Source organism: Crocodylus porosus, unplaced genomic scaffold, assembly GCF_001723895.1.
Source record: "Crocodylus porosus isolate Cpor-Errol unplaced genomic scaffold, CroPor_comp1, whole genome shotgun sequence".
NCBI lineage: Eukaryota > Metazoa > Chordata > Crocodylia > Crocodylidae > Crocodylus > Crocodylus porosus.
The window spans coordinates 16,293,054-16,309,847 of NW_017728910.1; the positions used below are offsets into that span (position 1 = coordinate 16,293,054).

A 16,794-nucleotide genomic window follows, 5' to 3' on the forward strand; every position below is an offset into this window, starting at 1 on the left:
GCAATTAGCTGACACTTTGTGCCAGAGTCAGTAGCTCCCGGGCACAGTGTATACGTGTGTGTCCGGGACCACAGCAATTTGAGCCGGGGCGGAGCAGCCCCAAGCTGGCAGCAGGTTTGTGGGGGGTCAGCCCTGGGCTCTGGACTATTGCGTCAGTCAGTGGCAGGGCTGGCTGCGGCCTGCATGTGGCCCCCTGAAGCTGCAGGTAGTCCTCGCACGGTAGCATTCTGGTGTCCCAGGCAGCCCTGGTCAGTGTCCACACATGTGTTGAGCTGGGTGTAAATTACTCTACTGTAGGTAGCTCTTGTCATGGACAGTATTATCTTATGGCAGAGTTAATGAATTTACTGTGCCCTAATACAGGCGCACATGTAGGCGCACCCCGTAAAGCTCAGTTCTGGAAGGGGTTGAGCAGCCCGGATTCCATTTTGAAAAGCACTTATTAGCTCTGCTGAGCCTAATCAGGCTTGAAAGTTAAGTAGGCTCTTGAATGGTTGGTGAACTAGTGCTGTAGTGGTCAACCTGTTGCAAGATCGATCTTCACAGTTATTAAAATGATACTTAATGTATTTATGTGAAACAAGGTTACATTCTAGCAAATGCATTATAAAGGTCTGTCTTCTCAGTTAATGGCAAATTCAGCATTGCAACTGTCTTTAAAGATAAGTTTGTACAAAACTGTTTCCAAAATAGAAATTTCTGTGTGGACAGTCATTATAACTGCTAATGTAAATAAAGACAACAAGAGGTTTTAACAATATCAACACTAAAATAGTCATTATTGTTCTTGTTATTTACCATCAACTGTGTGCTTAGTGCAGTGCAAAGCAAAACATTAAGATAGCCTGTGTCCTACAGAGTTAACCATCTAGAACATAAGCCTGGGAGAAAAAAGGATATATTGCAAAGCTCATAGAAGTATCAGTGATTTGAAAAGTGTTTGCATTTGTTATTAGGGAATGATTCTGTTGTTGGGGATGTTGAAGGAAGGGTCTGAACGGGAACTAAACTGTTGAAAATTTAAACAAGAGTAGGAGCGTTGTGTAACCCTGTATTTGGCACTGGTGCAGCCACTGTCAGAAAGTTGTGTCAAGTTGTGATGCCAAACCTTCAAGGGAGATGTTGAAAACTTGGAGAGGCTTCAGAGAAGATTCACAAAAATCATTAACGGATTAAAAAGCATGCCTTTCAGTGAGAAATTCTGGGAGCTTGACAATATTAAATTATAAAAGAGAAAATTAAGGGATGACTTGAGAGCTCTGTGTAAGCATCTACATGGGCAACAGAAATTTGACAATCAAGAGATTCGTTAGTAGACGTGGTTTTAATAGGAGCTAATGACTGGAAATGGAATGTAGAACATTCACCAATAAAGATTTAAATCTGTATTTTAAAAAAAGACTAGAAATAAGTAACATTTTCAATGGCAGGAGTATAGGACATTTGGGAAAAGTTGCGTAGTGTCAGAGTGGGTTCTTCATCATGAGAAATATTTAAATCAAGGTACGCTGTAGTTGAAACATAATTCAGGAAAAACTCATGATCTGTATTATCTATCCTGGCCTCCCTTTATCCCAGTGGTCAATAATTTAAAAAAAAAAAAAAAAAAAAGAAAGTGATTCTTTATTCTTCCTGCTGCTGAAACTGGAGCAGGTGAAGCTGAATGACCCTCTAAAAACTTGCAGATAAGCAAAAGATTACTTAATTTGTAGATTGCATGCTAAATATTGAAGAATTGTTATGCTGTGTTCCTAAGTCAAGTTCTTGTACAATGGGAGAATGCTGCCAGACTCAGTTACTGCAAAGATGACTGAACAAAATAAGGAACACAAAAGCTAGATTCATATCTATTGTCAAGATTCTACAAGATTTTCACAAAGACGCTTGCAGAAATAGACCTCAGTCGTCTATTAGTAAGGGGTGGAAATGAAAGCAGAACAAATCAACTTCTTTGGAAGACTCTACTGTAATATAGCTTGTTACATTCAGCAATTGAAAAATAACGTAATTGTAATATTTGTTAGGAGAAATTTGAAGACCCTTCAGAGACTCGAGGAAATTCTGCATTACGCTTTCTTCTGTAATGGAAAATCAGCAGGAATACGCTGTAGTTTTTGGCTTTCTCAGCTTTTCACTGCCTTTAGCAAACTATGAAAAAGTCTCTGACATGGTGGAAATAGAAGCAGTGTAGGAAGCCATGAAGGAGCCATAAATAAGAATTGTGAATCCTGTTCTTGACACACAACCTTGACAAGAAGATCAGAAATGATGTAGAAGGGGAAGTCAAATAAGTTTGCCTTCATGTAAACTCTTTTTCTTCTCTTTCCATTTCAGGATGGTTTTAGTTCTTCTCCAGAGAAAGGCATCCTGATAAAAGGATATGGGCCAGCCTTTAATTGGTAAGTGGAAGTGACATTTTTGTGCAAAGCCTTAATGACCTCAAAGCAATGATCAGAGAACTGATCACAGAGGAACATTAATCAGGAGACCAAAATAATACTGTGGAAAGGTGTTTTGTAGTGTATTTGACAAAAGCCAGCTGTTTGTTGGAACTGTTTTTAACAGTTTGAAGTGAAAAGAAGACTTGAGGATAGAAGGAGAAATTTCACAAGATTCAAGAATTTTATGGTACTTCCCTGCCCAACAAAGCTTTTGGTAATGCTGAAGCATTCTTTCTCAATCAGTGTCCATTTCTGTTGCGCTGGTCATAAGAAAAAAAGCAGGAAAGAATTTGAGAACAGCTGTGTTTCTTGTTGCAACATAGAGAACAAACAGCAAACAAACTGAAGTGTAAGACCTGTAAACCATCTCCTGAAAAGAAGCTGCCTGATGAAAAACATGATAGCCTTAAAGACAGTGGATGGTAGGCACATTGTTGTCAGTGAAAAAGTCAGGGAATTCTAAACTTATTTGAAATTTTTACAGTGGTTTTTCAGGGGTCAGTTAAACTTGACCTGTAAATTTTAGCGGGTAAGGTAATTAATTAAATTTAGCAGGTAAAGTAATTAAATTCTTGCAACTGGATAGACATATTGAGGGTTACTGTAAGTATGGCTGCACATGATATTAGACAGTTAAAGGCAGGGTCAGTAGTATGAAGAGTTGTTCTCGCAAACCTGTAACAAGGCATCTATATAACATAATCAGTGAGGAATAGGATTTTCATTTGAAGAACACCATGCACTTATTGGCAGTTTCCGGGTGGACCTGTGTATATTTAGTTGCTTGTTTTATAGCTCTTGCTCTACAGGTGAACATGCTAAATACTGCAGAGTTATTTGGCCATATGCTTCTGTTTTTATAGTGGTTTATTTTGCAGGCTCTTCATATAAATAGAATCATTCTGTTCCACCAAGAGTGTGACTGTTTGGTGGTGAGGGGAAGAGAAAGGAATGTTGTTATTTCAAACATTATACCTTTTGCAAGAGAGCAGATGGTGTTTGTATATAGGGCTTCAAGTAAGTTTTCCATTCTGCTGAAGCTACAACATTCCTCCAGATTGAGTAAGAGAAATCAGTGATTTTAGATCTCCCTGAATGTACCAGGTTGCATTACAGTTGATGCCAGCATGTTTAAAATCAACAAATGTATATTAACATCTTATTGACTTTTTTGAAAACTTTTTCTTTTTTTTTCTTTTTTTTTTTAATGATACTAGTTTCGCATAATACAGTTGGGGTCCCTAGTGTGGATGGAAGAAGTGATGCTTGCTTTAAAATTTGCTGGGTACATGGTACTTTGGCAGAAAGACAAAGAAATAAATCAAGCATCTAATCTAATTACAAAAATTGGAATCTAAATAATTCACCTGTTTCTTCATTGGAAAAAAAAATTAAGGACCTCTTCCAAGAAGCCTTTTACTTAATGCAACATGACTCTTTTAGGAGCCTAGAGAGGCAGTGTCTAAGGTCAGATATGCACATTGCAAGCTGAAATAGGTTTATTAAAGCTGACATGAACATATGTAGGAAAATGCTAATTTAAATAAGGAAGGAAACCTGATGGAAACGATTGAATCTATATCCCCAGTGAATTTAAACTGTTTAAACAGGTAATTTTTTTTAAAGGAAAGAAAATTTGTTGAAGTAATCTGTCTGAAGTGGGAAACATTCTGCGTCCTTCCCTAAAATGTGGAGGACAGCGAAAGTTTTCCTGTCCTAAATGTGGTGAAACTGGTGTAGCCCAGGGGAAGTTGTTTAAAAGTAGAAGTAATGTTTTCCTTACATATTGAGTATCGCCATTCATGACTCATTTACATCAGATATTACAGAGGTCTAACTATTGACTTGAAAACCCAATTTTTCTGTTTGCTTACATTGGTTGACACTAGAAGAATTCTCAGACAGTTTGTGGAGTTTCACCAGTTGTATGTCAGTGTGAGAGGAAAATTAAGCCCAATGTAAAATGATCAGTATTTGAAGAACTAAGGGCATTTGTTAATATAATTGGACCTATATCTGTATAAATATAAGTCCTGTTTGACCCATAGGATCCCTGGCTTAATTTGTTCTTTTTAGAATTAGGACTTTTCTACATGCAGTCTTGATACCTTGATACCTGAGATCTGGAACACTGGAAAATTTGAATTGAACTTGGGCCACTTCAACTTCATTGGGGTCACATAGTGACCCATAAATAGGTCATTGGTGTGGATGTATTGGAATTGTTCAATTAAGAACATGGCATCTGCTATTTTGAGCTATTGGTGTAACTGTTAGTCTGTACCTGGACTGGCCAGTAATGGAGAATGAGGCATTTCTTCTTAGTAAGTTTTGCAGATCTTTGACAGCAGAGGAACACTGAGACCTCGGAACCCTTGTTCCCATTCCAGTTTGGAGAGGGTAAAATACTAGAGCACATGTTAAGCTGTTCCTAATTCCTGCCAGTCTGGCCTTGTGCCAGTGTTGTGTCTACTTATACCCATTCTCTGCTATTAGTCTGACAACTTGATCGAAAATTTCAGAATTTTTTGTTGCTGTGGATTTTCAAGGTGAGTTTGGAAACGTTGAATTTAATGCATGCTAATTGTGGACAAAAAAATACTTCTTTTCTTACAAGATCCTCTTGGAATTCAGACATGGGAACTACATGCTGTCTTTAAATGCTACCAGTATTAACTATGCCTTTTCTTGAAATGTATGCTAACAAAGTGGTATCTATGAGTCACAGAACATCATGCTGGGTGAGAATAAGGGCAATGATTTATATTGTGTTGCTGTCTAAATTAGTTAATTGGCTTTCTGTGGTACCCCCTTGTTTAATTTGGCTTTGGAATAACAACATTTCCAGCTTATTTAAGAACATGCTTCCAATGCAAAATTTGTTTTGAATAACTTAGCTTCACAGCCATTATTAACATAGAACGAATCTGTGTGAATCCCTGTCACTAAAGTTGCCCTCACAAATATTCACTCTAGAGATAATAAAACTGGAGGGAGAAAGAGAATTTTGAAGTGTGATACATTCTGGTTGCTGTCTAGAATAGAGGAAGAATTGTGTTAGGGACTTCTCTAGAGTATTGCAGTCTCATTGTTACCATGAATTATTGCTGTGGGAACCATTACAGAGGAACTACAATATGGAAGACCTTTGTTTTGAGGAGAAAACATACCTGTGGGTTCCAGTATCCTGTCTGTCTGTCTGTCTGTCTTTTTTCCTACTTCTGCCTGATGTACTAAATAGTATCTAAGACTGATATTTTTGGAAGCCTATTCAAATATTTGTAGACCAGATCATTTAGGGAGCTTTGAAAATGTCAACAGAAAGTAATTGACATGATTAAGAGGAGTGCTTGCTATAGTAAAGCTTGTTGCTATGCAAAATGTCCTTATTCGCCATCCTGTGCTTCAGATGACAGGAAGTGTTCAGCAAGTTCCATAGAAAATATAACTGACACTGGATATTAGGGGGTTCGCTTGCTCATATCCTGAAATGGTATATATGAGAGGAAATACAAAATTCTGAAGAAAGTACAGAAGATACATGTGTACCCTGTGCCCGTATTCACATTAGTAAGAAAAGCTATTGCCTCTGTTCTATTTGTAGTAATACAATACCAAACAAGGAGAAACATCACTAAATAATTATATAAATGTTTATAGGTAAAAGATGGTTATCTGTTTATCTAGAGTAAGTAAGATACTGATATATGCAATGAAGGGTGGTCTTGCTATTTGGCTAAGACATAGCAGCACTGTGGACTCAACGGGTCTGAGTTCAGTTAATGCTTGTGCCACAGTTGCCTTAGGTAAAAAGTCATTTTATTTTTGCATACCTCAGTTTCTTCTAACAACGCATGTATACCTCATGGAGGAAGTTGACATACACATCTGGAAGCTGTTCCCATGTTACAGGAACAGGGCTGACTCAACTCCATTTACCTCCTGAAAGAAACCCCCCCTCTTATTTGTGTATTGACTATACAAAGGAATTTGTATTTTGTCATTGAATGCATGTGCATCTTTTTCTTTGACTTCAGTAGGAGCAGTAACAGAACTGCAATTCCTGTTCCTAAAGGGAATAGTGTGCAAATGCAGAGATGAGAATGAAACCATTCTTAGTCATTTTAAATATCTCTTGCCATCTATCTGCTGTGAAGAATTCTGTGGTGGTTCTTATGGTCTAAGTATTTTAGCTAAATTGGGCAGTAAGGTGGGAGGAAGTAAGAGTGCACAATATTTTGTCCTACATGGTGAATTGGGGTTGCTGATGTAGAATCTTAAGTCCAAATGCAGTCAACAGAGTTGTAGAAAAAGAAATTCATTCATTGGGAAGGATTATTATGGCAGGATGCAGCTGAGATGAGATGATGTGGAGAAAGGTGAGGGGATATGAGATGTCCAGCTTCAAGACCCCGATTTTGTTGGAATCTCATGTGCCAGATGAATACCCTAACCGTTAGAATATTAGGGTAATTCTCTCTTTTTCTACTTATTTTACTCTGTTGGAGCTGCTAGACATTATGTCAAGTGAGCCAGAAAACGTTGGACGTTGTAGCTCAGTGATAAGGGCGTTTGCCTAGCATATAGGATTCCCAAGTTCACATTTCTGCTTTCCCTGATTCTGAGCTGGGTCCCAGAGAGACAAAGATGACTTGTTTCTCTTTTTGGTGTACATCAATTTCAGACTTTCAACATTTTCATTATAACAGCTTGTCACTGTCATTGAACTCCTAGGCTAAGTATACAGTCAGTCAAAAAGCCCAAGGCTGAATCAATCAGTCTTTGCAGGTTTGTCTAAGTTGCAGAGACTAAACAGAGAAACAACTGGACATGAATTTACTTTGGTTCAGGAAATGCAGGCACGTGCCTGCAGTGGCTCAGGCTAGAAGGTGGGGGGTGCTAGAGCATGGGTCTCTCGCATGTAGCCAGCATGTGCTGTGTGTTTGCTGCTTCTTCCTGCTGCCCCGAGGTCTCTGGAATTTGCAATCCAGAAACACAGCAGCGGGATGCTGCAGGGTTGTTCATCACTTCCTTTTCCTGCTTCTAGGTGCGTGTGGGATTTGTAGTCCACAGTCACAGCCAGCACTAAGTTTCAGTAAGTTTAGCAGGGCAGGGCGGCTCTGTACTCAGGGGAAGGGGATTTAACTGGGGGAAGGGGGCTTTAAGAGGGGGCCCCTCTGCGGCCCCATACCTCAGTTAGGGTTTGCCTGGGGGGGCAGTCCCTGCCTCCCTCTGCTCCCTCACCCCAACCCTTCTCTGCTGGAGCAGACAGCAAATCCCAGCCTAGTGCTGTAAAGCATGCTGGGATGCTGAGAGACTCTAATTTACTTTGAAACAGGAAGGGGTGTGGGACAGAAGTTTCATAAACTGGTTTGACCCAAATCAGTTATATCTGATGCTACATCCAACCATGTTTATCTTAAACCATTTTCATCCATTTTGAAACTGGTTTATGTGTACTGAACTTCTGTTCTGTTACAGGTTTAAACTAGTTTCTGATCACTTAAACTGGTTTATGTGTAACTTCTGTCCCTAGCCCTACTGCTGCTATAGCCCCTTCATCATTCCCCCAGTTCTCAAAACACTTCCTTTTGCACTTGAGTTTTCCATGTTTGGACATTGTATTGGAAGGATGTGGAAAATGCATAGTTTTTGTGTGGCCTTGATGAAGTTTTCCATACTAAATATAATGAAAATACTGTGATTTGTGAAGCTGTATAACTCAAAAATGGCTTAAAGTAGACACTTGGCTTGTTTTGTAATCCTATGCCAGCACTTCAGCAATCTAAATCTGAAGTGAAGTGGATCATTAGCTTTGAAGTTATGAATGTTTAAAGCTACTGATTTGGCACGTGTCTAAAATCCGAATCCCATGTAATATACATTGTAATACCCCACTCTTCCAATGTAGACAGGATGTGCAGGACATATAAAAACCAAAATAAACATGAAATATTTAAATACAAAATGTTTTATTAATGCAGAGTTAAGGGTGAGAAAGCAAATGCATGGAAGTCAAAAATTCCCAAGTGATGCAGTTTCTTTCACTAAGTTAATTTTAAACATGGTACTTGTACACTGTATTCTCTATTCCTCTTCCTCTTGTTGTTTGTAAATATTAAAATATAACTATTTTATGCTTGTTGAGAACAGGGAGGATATGTTTTATAATTAGTATACATTAATGTAGCTTTATTGACTTCACTGGTCAATAAAGTGGCCTGGAATATACAAGGTTATATCTTTGCTTTTTAACAATTTTAAGTGTATGAAGAATCATGTGGGCGTAGCTGAATTTGTAGTAACTGTTTTTTTTCTTTTATTCTGATTTATAAACCTGTAAGATCTAGCCACATGTGAGTACTTCTGCTGAGGAAGAGGTCTCTTGGGTTTAGGAACAGAAAACAGAGGTATACCAGATACTATTCAATTTCTAAGTACTACAGTGACCAACTTAATTCTAAAAGAAAACTTTTAAGGGTCCCCCCCCGCCCCTGCCCTGATTTTTAAATGTTTACCTGATTAGCATTAATACTGGATTACTGCTATTTGATATTATTCTTTAAATTTTGCACACATAACATTATTTTGAAATATACTGCTATGCTAACATGGAATCTGTGTTGTTAAAGCAGTTTTAAAGATTGAAGTTATCTTGTAAATTGATGTTCAGTTTGTTCTAAGATCTTGCAGAAATGGTCCTTGTCAAACTTGCTTTCCTTAATAGCTTAGAATGGCTCTAAACTACATATATTTTTATTTCCAATTATGTCAAAATGATTTCTTTAAGCTAAGCCCCTTTACTTGTTGAAACCAATCCCTGTGTCTTGGGTATGCATTGCAAACATTGCTATAGTTTTAAGGATGTTTTTAGGTCTCATTAACAATGGAACCTGTCTACATGCTTAAGGCCCCTTCCTTGCCTTAATGAATTAGTATAGTCTCAACAAAAAAAAAAATTTATGGAGAAGCATATATCAAATTAGTATGAAAATAAAATCCTGCTATATTCAAATCGGAGTGAGAAATTTAAAAGATGTTTAAAAAAATCTCGCTCCCTCTTTCTGAGGCTGGAGTGAATCCTTGGGAAATGATGCTAATACAAAAGTCTCAAGTATTTCTGGGTGTTCTTTCTGTGGCTCACTGCTTTATGTGATATAAAATGTCCTTCTAATTGGTATAAAAGACTCTGAGTGGCCAAGCAAGGCAATTTATCCCCTTTGAATTTAATGGACACTTTCTGTGATTTCAGTTTTGAAATGTATGTTTGCTTAATAGAGACACTTCTAATACTTTTTTGGTTGAAAGGCACTAATTAATGACACTTCTCAGAAAGAGGGGATAAAAGAAATATTACCAAAAAGGAGAGGAGAAATTTTTTTCCTGACCTTTAAAGCTTAACTATTTTTAGTTCTGATTCAAATATCTGAAAATCACTGATGTCCTGAGATGGCATAAAAAATGTCAGTGTAAAAAATATATCAAAGGTAATTCCGTTTTTTCAGAACTAGTTGAAATGGATTTGATTTTAATGGATACTGTCGAGATATTTAGGTCTCAGAGTTAAACTTCTTGTAAAGTTATATATGGAAAAGTGCTTTTTATTCTGACAGAGTAGCCTTTTATTTTTATTCAGTTGACCCAGGAATTAATTAACCAAAAGGTCTGGAAAACCTGGAGGTGGTTACTATTATTCTTCAAACATGACTGTAAACCAGTATCTCTATAGAGTAATTTTGTCCAGAACAATCTCCACATTATAAGAGAACTTTTTTTACCTTACCATTTATATAGTTAGATGGAGGAGTCACCTCAGTTGCTCCTGCAACGAGGCAGCTGATATAAATGCCAAGCAACATGACACCATATTGGTTTATAACAAGAAGTAAATTAAAATCATTCTTCTGGTTGAAATTGTAGGGGAAATTAGATTATTATTTATTAGGTCTATATTGTGTCTTGCAACACAGACATAAAACTTAGACTAAACCTTGCCCTCATGTGCCCAGTGTCTTAACTGGATGCATTAAATCTAGACTTCTGGCTTCCTTCTGTTTGTAAGTAGTCACAGCCATTGAATAAAGAGACCTTGGAGCAGAGACTGGATGCCAGGAATTTCTCTGTTCTCAGGAACACTAGGAATGCTCACTTTTGCTTTAGTTTTTGGGCCAATGAATGTTAAATTATCTCATGCAAATTGTCACAGTGTCAAGCAGAGGGAGTAAGAATGCTTCTCAAACTTCTAGAGAGGTTGGGCCCTCTTGGGGCTAAAATCCCTTAGTAGAGGAGAGGATTGAATCTGGGTCTCCCACTTCAGCTGCTTAGTTAAGCCGAGGGTGGCTGTACTTGCTCGTCAGAAGAACCCAGAGAGTTGCAATGGGTAATTACCAAAAATCCTCATCTGTGAGTTGTGGAGGGGTTACTCTCTTTCATACATAAATGAACCTTCCTGGAGAGTTGAAGAGATGATAGTCCTGGTGCTAGCCACAACCTAGTGACCTCCACGTAGGTCTCTTTATCCACGTGTGCAATGAAACACCATCGTGAAGATGACGACATCCTGCTTACAGAGATCAGCTTGTGAATAGAGGACAGGTACAGATTAAACTGAACTCTTGTAAAGAAATAGAGATACTTGTGAGAAGAGGAATTGTTCTGAAGGCCTAGTAAGAATGCAACTATTATAAAAAAGATACCTTCCTGCTCTTCTTCAAAACTGTGCAGTGTCTCAGAGTTTTGTCATTAACCAGGAGGAAACTGTAGGAAATGGCAAAAGCCTTTTCCTAACATTTCTTAGAGACAAGGGTTTAGGAATACTGCTCACTGCCCTCGTCACCTCCAGGTGGGATTACTGTAATGTATACCGTAACTATATGGAGACTACAGTTTATTTAAAATGCAGCTAACTCCTGTCTTGGTTTGATTGGCCTCTGGAACCCATCACTTCTCTGTTCCAGGGGTGTTACTGTATTATATGAAAATTATAATAAATGGGAGCTTTCACAGCTCTGCCTATTCACTGCCTTCCGGCTTTGCCAGAGGCTTAAAAAGACAGTAACCCATTTCACTATGTCATGAATGGAGCTATTACTTCAACTCAAAAGGCTAGATAGAGTCTGTATAATTTGGTAGAATTGCAGTGGAAATGCTACAAATGCTTAGAATTTGCAGATATTTAATATTCTATTTTTGGAATAGTCCACCGTAGCAAACCAATTTGCATGTGCAATTTAAAAATAAATGTTGCAAAGAAACAGTTTACAAGTTTCCACGGGCACCTTGCAAGACAAAATTATGGTATCAATCTCAAGAAACATCTTGAATGTGTCCCTTTTAGCACTTCTACAAAAGATTGATGTTGATGATTTACCTTTTTGTTTCAACTTTGTGTATCCTGTAGTCTTCTCCACTGAACTTATGTTGAGGGAACTGGATTCTTTTATAGCTTTCCTGTCGTGTTGGGTTGGTATTTCTCAGAGGAATTTGCTATAAAAAGGATGCATGTACAGTAGCTCCCATATGTTCCTTTATACCTACAGAAATGCAAAAACAGCAGGCATGTTCAGAAGAAAATGTTTTCTACCTAAAAACAAAATAATACCCTTCTGTCTCACCAGATAAGGTTGAATAAAATGTGTTTCCACATTCTTTTTTTTTTTTTTTTTTCATGTGTTTTTTTCTCTTCTGATCAAGTGTCCATCTCAGTGGTTTAGGTCTGTGCAGCAGGTGTTTTCTTTTTTTTCAGTCGGTTTTGGAGCCAAGGTCAATAACTAGACCGTCTGTTTTTCCTCCTACCGTGATTAAGAGGTACCTTTCTGACAGAAACAAAAAACCTGTGCTCTGTTTTGTAACCTCCCTAGGAGAAGAGAAAGGGATAGCTAGCTACATACTTCCCCAGATACTTTCTGGTCCTTTGTTGCTGTGGGTCACCCATAACCAAAGAGTAAATGTTGCTGTTTAGTTCTACGCCTTTTTCTTTTCTGCATCTTAATTTACTGCTTCAGAACGCATAAGATAGACTTATATACCATATAACTTTTCCAGTTTCTCCAGCAGTAATTCATTTAACATTCAATGAAGAGGAATATATGTGTGCAATTTTCAGACTATCAGGAAAAAAATTAATGTGAAAGTATAAGGCTATATAACTCCAACGCTGTATAACTTAGAGGCTGCAAGTTGCTATTGGTTCTTCTAGAACTGATCTTAGAGTAGAAATATTGCAAAGGCTGGTGAGACTGACAGAATTTAATTGTCACTTCGTTGACATGCTGTGGTTCTGTAAAGGTGCAAACTATTAACACCTCTGCTGTCTCAGAAATGTTGGCATCTTGTTGTAAACAATAACTCTTGCTAAGAGTCATTATATAAGCCAAGTAATGTGGTCATGTAGACTGTTGGGATGGGCAAACATTTAATGCCTGAGTGGAAGGACCAGAACCCCCAAACGGTTGACTATATTCAAAGGTTGCCCTTAAAATATCATCCTGGGTGGTCTGGGCTCATGAAGCACAGCTCCTTCATGTCCACTTCTGGTCTGGGACCTGTGTGCTCACTTCAGCTGGTCTGCAACCTATACTGTTAGTCACTTTTATTGATAGCTGTCTGTTATCCCAAAAGAAGTTGTTGATGAAAACTCAGCTGACCAATGCTACCTACTGAAGACTTGGCACTGAAAATTCTGTTTGTCAGGAGTGTGCTAACAACATAATATTAGAGAGAGCAGTGGTTCATATAGTGTTTATCCATTGTATCCAAGAGACTCAGGCTTTCCCACCACACATTTCTGAAGGGCGTTGACATATCTACAGTACTCATGTTTTCTTTCACATACTCCCTCGATTGTGTCACAAGTACCCAACAACAACAGGCAAGAGTGAGCCAAAGTAAATATATGGAACTTGTGACTACCACAATTTTGGAACCTGATGTAGTGAAGCTCATAAACTCTGGCTGAAAGTTTGTGTTTTCAAAACTGATTATCATTACTTTTCATAATTTAAGAAGTTATATTTTAATTTAAATAACCTGCTACTAATTTAAATAGATGACTTGAATTGGCGAAGCTTTCTATATATTTTTTCATAGATGACACCAACTGTTTCCAGTCTTTCAGCTGTGAAAAGCTGATGATTTGTTTTCACCAGCTTTGCTCCTCTTGAGATTTCCTGCAAGCATCCCCTGTGCCCAAATTTCCATTTGGATTAGGGATGAGTGAATATATTGGGTGAAATAATAAGAGGATTTGCCTGCAGTGTTACTGAACCCGAACAGTTACCCAGACACTAAAATGTGTCTGAGATATTATAAAAGGTTATGTAATGCCTCCTGGCTGGGCCCTGGGTGGTAATAAGCCTTAGATCTCTGGATGTCAAAGCATGAACATTTAACGCCTGAGTGGAAGGACCAGAACCCCAATTCAGCAACGTGTTCTTATTCACAGCTGCTCTTAAGTAGTTACTTAACTTTTGAGTTGAAAGGCTGCTGCTTCCAAGTTAAAAAACTTGATTTGGAAAAGCATGTCTTTAAGTCCTGTTGATCGTAAGGTGTTTTAAGCACATGCTTTAGTGCTGTCCTGAATCATGATCCCTGTTCAGTAAGAGGGAAACAATAGCAGATCTGCAACACCTGAATTAACTCTTGAGTGCCCAGGCTGACTGGTGCTAGGGAGAAGAGCAGTTTATTAGCTTTACTACAGCTAGCATTGCTATGCTGGTTCTGACTATGAAGTCTGCATGAAGCAAGCTATCTACTTTGCACTATTTAGGTAGGGACAGACATTACGCGTAATGTCTGGTTTAAGTGATCAGAAACTGGTTTCAGTCTGTAACAGAATAGTGCACATAAACCAGTTTCAAAATGGCTGAAACTGGTTGAAGATGAACCTGGTTGAATGTAGTATCAGACTTAATTGATTTGGGTCAAACTAGTATATAAAACTTCTGTCCCAGACTCCTTCCTGGTTCAAGTTAAATCACAGTCTCCCAGCATTTTAGTCCTGTTCTGGGCTGTGTTGTCTGCTCCAGAGAGCAGGGCTGACCTTGCCTCTCTGCTCCCTAGCTGGAGCAGTGATGACTGGCTCACTGATCTCACTGGCTGGCTCACTGGCCTCCCCAGTCAAACCCCTGCTTGGTACTGGGGCAAAGGAGGGGTGTTAAACTTTCCTTTCCCCTCCCCAGCTAGACAATCACCTTGCTGGGGTCGTTTGACCCCAGTACTCTTTCCTGCCACAGCAGGGGGTCAGACTTGATGATCTGCTCAGGTCCCTTCCGACCTTACTAACTATGAAACTATGAGTATGGAGCTGCCCTGCCCTGCTTACTTAGTGCTGGCTGCAACTGTGGACTCCAAATCCCAGAGGCACCTGGAATCAGGAAAAGGAAGTGATGAGCAACTCTGCAGAGTGCTGCTGTTCTGATTTTGGGCTCCAAATTCTAGAGACCTCAGGGGCAGCAGGAAGAGGAGGAAAGCACACACCTCATGCTCACTATGTTCCAGAGAGCTGTGTTCTTAGTGCCCCCCGGCTTCTGGCTTGAGCTGCTGTAGGCATGTGGTTGTATTTCCTGAAAGTCTGTTCATTTGCTTATTGGTTCAGTCTTTGCAGCTTTGCTAACCTTCAGAGACTGAAATGATTCAGCGTCAGGCTTTTTGACTGTCTATTTAGCCTATAACTATACCCTCAGACATCCATTTAGTCAGTAGGGGGGAAGAAAGAAGCGCTCTCTTTCAGCGTAGTATATGTCTATTTCCTGGTGTAATGTGAGTGTAATGTATGTAACAGCAGATGGAACCGAGGGGCAGTATGTGGAGCTGTGATGTCTCTTAATTTGGACTGCAACTCTCAGAAACCCCCAGGGGCTGGGGTGAAGGGAAAAAAGGAGGAGGAAGCTCGAGGCTGGAGTAAGGGGAAGAGAGAGCAGCATGCACAACGAACCTGGTCAGCCCTACGCAGAGTAGTGCACCGTGGAGCTGGAGATTTCACTGGCTCAGTCAGCAAGGACTGGGGACTGAAAGAGCTGGACTCAGATTTGGGGGCAGCTTCAGGCTGCTGTTTGAGCACTTTAGGTACTAAAGTCTGGTTTGGGGACATCTCTGGAGGCGTGTGTGTGTTGGTGTATGTGGAGGGGAAATTAAGGTGCTGAGTGTATGTTACCATAGTGTTGATGTTTTTCTACCTTTTACCTGTTCCTTCATTTGGCCTGTTGATTTGTGACCTTAACCCCTTTGCTTTTCTATGTAAAAGTGGGAGCTCCCTGTTGCTGCTTGTTCCAGTTTCTGGGGCTGCCATACCTAGTCTTTGTCCCACTGTACTTCCTGTTTCCAGGAATATGCTGTTAGCAAAGCTATATTATTTTTGGAAATATTTGCCCCACTGGAAAAAGAAAATAGTAGAAATAGCAAGACAGATCCCTGCACTTTAATTTGACATCATCTGACAATGTTCTATATTTGATGTGCAACTTAGTGCTGAATCCCAAAAGTAATATATTTAGAATGGTGGGAGGTATACCTTGAATTGCTAAGATGTTTTCATACAGTACATAATAATAAAAGGGTAGGTCTATGAAGTTAGGTCTATCTAAGCCTGAATCAGATCGTAAAAATATATATATATATATATAAAATAATAAAATAAAATATACAGTTGTGTTTGACTGATATGTAATTAGCAGCTGTAATAAGCCTGACTATCTTGGAGGGGAACAGTTACTGTTTAATGGATTTTGGAAAAAATGTGTGTGTTAGACAAGTTGTTCCTATTTCTTTTCAAACACTTCCCCCTTTTCTAGAAAGCTAAACTCTTTTGGCCATGGGCAGATATACGATTTTGAAAAGTGGGGTGCTGGTATTGTGGTGCATAATCACGTATAAAACAATGTACATTTTTTATAGTTAAAAAGAAACTAAATGTGTTAATATGCTAGTGGCCTAGTGCTATATTGTTCATTTTAAGATCAAAGTAAAAATATAACTTCATTGCAATATGTACTTACTTGATAGCTTATATGCTAAGTTTTAAAAACATAACGGACTAGGAAAACATAGTCCAGAGAGATTTTATTAGTTTTGTAGTCATTATACTTAAATGCCCATCTTTTATTCATATTTGTAAAACAAAATCTAGCGTTCTTGACCATCTGAAGGCTGGAATACTTCATTGTCAATCATTTCCACACCTGAAGAAAGATATTACCAGGAAGAGATAGCAAAATTGCAGAAGATGATACATTGATTAATGTAATATCAAGAACATTAAAAGGAGAGAAGGTTATTAATCCCTGTGGAGTGATGACAAATTAGGAGGAATCGGGTTTCATAGTTTCATAGTTTCTAGGGTCGGAAGGGACCTGAG

General features: G+C 38.7%; 1 protein-coding gene across 1 annotated transcript in view; it reads left to right on the top strand.

Annotated features, from left to right (window-relative positions):
* The first annotated feature begins 2,331 nt into the window (after positions 1-2,331).
* The window catches only part of NAALADL2 (N-acetylated alpha-linked acidic dipeptidase like 2), a 1,056,665-nt gene continuing 1,042,202 nt past the window's right edge, over positions 2,332-16,794 (top strand). Inside the window, exon 1 of the mRNA XM_019532747.1 lies at positions 2,332-2,399. The gene's annotated coding sequence lies outside the window, so the exon portion shown is untranslated. The remainder of the gene's footprint in view (positions 2,400-16,794) is intronic.